The sequence below is a fragment of the Schistocerca americana genome, unplaced genomic scaffold, assembly GCF_021461395.2.
Source record: "Schistocerca americana isolate TAMUIC-IGC-003095 unplaced genomic scaffold, iqSchAmer2.1 HiC_scaffold_124, whole genome shotgun sequence".
In the NCBI taxonomy this organism is placed as follows: Eukaryota; Metazoa; Arthropoda; class Insecta; order Orthoptera; family Acrididae; genus Schistocerca; species Schistocerca americana.
In genome coordinates, this window is record NW_025725308.1 from 452,501 (window position 1) to 457,500 (window position 5,000).

Here is a 5,000-nt window from a genome sequence, read left to right on the forward strand (position 1 = left end):
ACAGGGGTACACCCAACATCACAATACTGCCTCCTGTCACAGCACACAAACAATGGCAGGAATGAAAGACACAGGTCTGCCACAAGCATGGAATCAGAGCGCCGCCTGTTATGAGCCAAAGGTGCACCCTGACGTGGCAAATCAGATGATGCCGCAGTCATTTACTTACGATAATCACAATCAACAAACCGGCCCCCCCCCCCCCCAAAACACCTTTCCTTACAACAATGTGTACCTTAACCTAACCCGTATTGTGCCTTAACCTAACCCGTATTGTGCCTTAACCTAACCCGTATTGTGCCTTAACCTAACCCGTATTGTCCCTTAACCTAACCCGTATTGTGCCTTAACCTAACCCGTATTGTGCCTTAACCTAACCCGTATTGTGCCTTAACCTAACCCGTATTGTGCCTTAACCTAACCCGTATTGTGCCTTAACCTAACCCACGTTGTGCCTTAACCTAACCCACGTTGTGCCTTAACCTAACCCACGTTGTGCCTTAACCTAACCCACGTTGTGCCTTAACCTAACCCACGTTGTGCCTTAACCTAACCCACGTTGTGCCTTAACCTAACCCGTATTGTGCCTTAACCTAACCCGTATTGTGCCTTAACCTAACCCGTATTGTGCCTTAACCTAACCCGTATTGTGCCTTAACCTAACCCGTATTGTGCCTTAACCTAACCCGAATTGTGCCTTAACCTAACCCGTATTGTGCCTTAACCTAACCCGTATTGTGCCTTAACCTAACCCGTATTGTGCCTTAACCTAACCCGTATTGTGCCTTAACCTAACCCACGTTGTGCCTTAACCTAACCCACGTTGTGCCTTAACCTAACCCACGTTGTGCCTTAACCTAACCCACGTTGTGCCTTAACCTAACCCACGTTGTGCCTTAACCTAACCCACGTTGTGCCTTAACCTAACCCACGTTGTGCCTTAACCTAACCCACGTTGTGCCTTAACCTAACCCACGTTGTGCCTTAACCTAACCCATATTGTGCCTTAACCTAACCCATATTGTGCCTTAACCTAACCCATATTGTGCCTTAACCTAACCCATATTGTGCCTTAACCTAACCCATATTGTGCCTTAACCTAACCCATATTGTGCCTTAACCTAACCCATATTGTGCCTTAACCTAACCCATATTGTGCCTTAACCTAACCCATATTGTGCCTTAACCTAACCCATATTGTGCCTTAACCTAACCCATATTGTGCCTTAACCTAACCCATATTGTGCCTTAACCTAACCCATATTGTGCCTTAACCTAACCCGTATTGTGCCTTAACCTAACCCGTATTGTGCCTTAACCTAACCCGTATTGTGCCTTAACCTAACCCGTATTGTGCCTTAACCTAACCCGTATTGTACCTTAACCTAACCCGTATTGTGCCTTAACCTAACCCGTATTGTGCCTTAACCTAACCCGTATTGTGCCTTAACCTAACCCGTATTGTGCCTTAACCTAACCCGTATTGTGCCTTAACCTAACCCGTATTGTGCCTTAACCTAACCCGTATTGTGCCTTAACCTAACCCGTATTGTGCCTTAACCTAACCCGTATTGTGCCTTAACCTAACCCGTATTGTGCCTTAACCTAACCCGTATTGTGCCTTAACCTAACCCGTATTGTGCCTTAACCTAACCCGTATTGTGCCTTAACCTAACCCACGTTGTGCCTTAACCTAACCCACGTTGTGCCTTAACCTAACCCACGTTGTGCCTTAACCTAACCCACGTTGTGCCTTAACCTAACCCACGTTGTGCCTTAACCTAACCCACGTTGTGCCTTAACCTAACCCACGTTGTGCCTTAACCTAACCCACGTTGTGCCTTAACCTAACCCACGTTGTGCCTTAACCTAACCCACATTGTGCCTTAACCTAACCCATATTGTGCCTTAACCTAACCCATATTGTGCCTTAACCTAACCCATATTGTGCCTTAACCTAACCCATATTGTGCCTTAACCTAACCCATATTGTGCCTTAACCTAACCCATATTGTGCCTTAACCTAACCCATATTGTGCCTTAACCTAACCCATATTGTGCCTTAACCTAACCCATATTGTGCCTTAACCTAACCCATATTGTGCCTTAACCTAACCCATATTGTGCCTTAACCTAACCCATATTGTGCCTTAACCTAACCCATATTGTGCCTTAACCTAACCCATATTGTGCCTTAACCTAACCCATATTGTGCCTTAACCTAACCCATATTGTGCCTTAACCTAACCCATATTGTGCCTTAACCTAACCCATATTGTGCCTTAACCTAACCCATATTGTGCCTTAACCTAACCCATATTGTGCCTTAACCTAACCCATATTGTGCCTTAACCTAACCCATATTGTGCCTTAACCTAACCCATATTGTGCCTTAACCTAACCCATATTGTGCCTTAACCTAACCCATATTGTGCCTTAACCTAACCCATATTGTGCCTTAACCTAACCCATATTGTGCCTTAACCTAACCTATATTGCGCCTTAACCTAACCCATGTTGCGCCTTAACCTAACCTATGTTGCGCCTTAACCTAACCTATGTTGCGCCTTAACCTAACCTACGTTGCGCCTTAACCTAACCTATATTGCGCCTTAACCTAACCTATATTGCGCCTTAACCTAACCTATATTGCGCCTTAACCTAACCTATATTGCGCCTTAACCTAACCTATATTGCGCCTTAACCTAACCTATATTGCGCCTTAACCTAACCTACGTTGCGCCTTAACCTAACCCACGTTGCGCCTTAACCCAACCCACGTTGCGCCTTAACCCAACCCACGTTGCGCCTTAACCCAACCCACGTTGCGCCTTAACCCAACCCACGTTGGGCCTTAACCCAACCCACGTTGCGCCTTAACCCAACCCACGTTGGGCCTTAACCCAACACACGTTGGGCCTTAACCCAACACACGTTGGGCCTTAACCCAACACACGTTGGGCCTTAACCCAACACACGTTGGGCCTTAACCCAACACACGTTGGGCCTTAACCCAACACACGTTGGGCCTTAACCCAACACACGTTGGGCCTTAACCCAACACACGTTGGGCCTTAACCCAACACACGTTGGGCCTTAACCCAACACACGTTGGGCCTTAACCCAACACACGTTGGGCCTTAACCCAACACACGTTGGGCCTTAACCCAACACACGTTGGGCCTTAACCCAACACACGTTGGGCCTTAACCCGCTCTGTAATTGTCATACGACGCGTTAAATTAGTGTAGTGTTGCCTAACTGCAACCCCCGCAATATAGTTTGCTACTCGCACTGCCTGGTCCCCAGTGTATCGCTTCATGTTAAACACCTTGCAGCGATACACTGTAATGTGGATGGCAGCAGGACGTACATGCTCAATGCCCTTCGCAGTTGTTCATTGGCATTCGCATGGCGAAGCACTTAGCCTACGCTGTGGTACGGCCTGTGTCAACTGTCCGCTGATGTTGTACGTCCAAATCACACACTGTACTGCACATTGGTCCTCATGTACTGAATGATACATCGTGGTACATGTGACCGTACAACGACTGCGCCAACAACGGCGAACCATGCGGTCCAACTGTTGTGCACTCAGCTATGTGTCGTCTCCCTATAAGAGCCGGATTGCAGTGTGGTATGCCCTGGATGGCGATCAGCATGAGCCGTCTGTTGATGTAGTGGCGCGTGTTGTCAGACGTAGTCGTCTCTTCTCACACACCGTGACAGCATGGTGCACTGCGTTCCACATCTGCGACATGCGACAGAGGCCGGTTGACAGTCGTTCGCGCAATGGACATCGCATACGTACGGGGGCCACCTTCCACGTGTTCGCGAAGCGTGCACATGTTGTTGCGTGTATGTGGGCAGACATAGTGTGTCGTGACACCTGACACAGGCATGCAACAATCGTTGAATTTGCAAATGGCGATGGACGTCTACGTTTGCTGGTGACGTTACGCAAATGAACAACTGGTAAACCGTTGTGGTGCGGTTGTTCTCGCTAGAGGTGAATCAGTGATGGCGACGATCGGTTGAGCTACCAACCGGTTGTTTCAGCGATACCCACCATGCCCACGAACGTGAATGGCATGTGGGTGTGAAGCGATACGCGGCGGTGGCTGGGTGGGACCGTCCCCGGCCGGTGAGGGGGGGCCTCCCGGCGTGCTGGCCGCGCGGTGCGTGGGCGCACGCGCTACAGCCGGCTGGTGGGGGCGGCCAGTGGCAGGCGCGCCGGCCGACGGAGGCGGCAGGCGGCGCAGCTGCGCGCCGGCGCACCCTGCACGCGGCGCCGTGCGGCCAAAGTAGGTCCTCGCGGGCCCGGTGCGAAGCGCGGTGGACATCTGCAGTGTGCTGGTCCGATTGAGGACTGTGTGCGCTGAGGATGCGCCGCCGCCCGGCGCTCGGCGCCGCGACGCCGTCTGCTGCTCGGTCGCCTCTGCGGTTCTCGCAGGTGGTTTGTATCGCAGCTGTGCGGACGTGTTGGCGCGTGCGCTGTGCTGGGAGAGTTCGCTTCGGCACCCAAGTGGGGCTTTTGTCCTTCTGTGGCGCTGGCGTTGGAGCTGCCGGCCACCGTAGGTGGCGCGTGTTGTCTCCCGCCGGCAATGCCACGACAGCACGCTCCCGGGCCTCTGTCGGCAGCGGCAAGCTCAGTTGGGAGCACGGGTGGTCGCACCTAAAGCGTCTACTCGCCAAACTCCGGGCGATTGCGCCTCTCTCGAACCCGACCAAGTACTTAGGACGGCGCTGCGCGCCGCCGGGACCTGAGAGGGTTTCGAGGTGTATCGTGCAGGGGAGCTCAGCCTCCTCCTGTTTGCAGAATAATTGAGCGGACGCTTGCGTGTTCGCGCGGGCCCCCGGGACACACTCCCGGGCGGCCGGCTGCTCAGCTCTAGTTGACGCAGCTCCCTGGTTGATCCTGCCAGTAGTCATATGCTTGTCTCAAAGATTAAGCCATGCATGTCTCAGTACAAGCCGCATTAAGGTGAAACCGCGAATGG

At 51.5% G+C, this 5,000-nt stretch overlaps 1 non-coding gene across 1 annotated transcript in view; it reads left to right on the plus strand.

Annotated features, from left to right (window-relative positions):
* The first annotated feature begins 4,905 nt into the window (after window positions 1-4,905).
* LOC124563738 overlaps window positions 4,906-5,000 on the plus strand; it is a 1,910-nt gene continuing 1,815 nt past the window's right edge. Inside the window, exon 1 of the ribosomal RNA XR_006970289.1 lies at window positions 4,906-5,000. This exon is cut by the window's right edge and continues 1,815 nt beyond it. This is a non-coding gene — a ribosomal RNA (small subunit ribosomal RNA).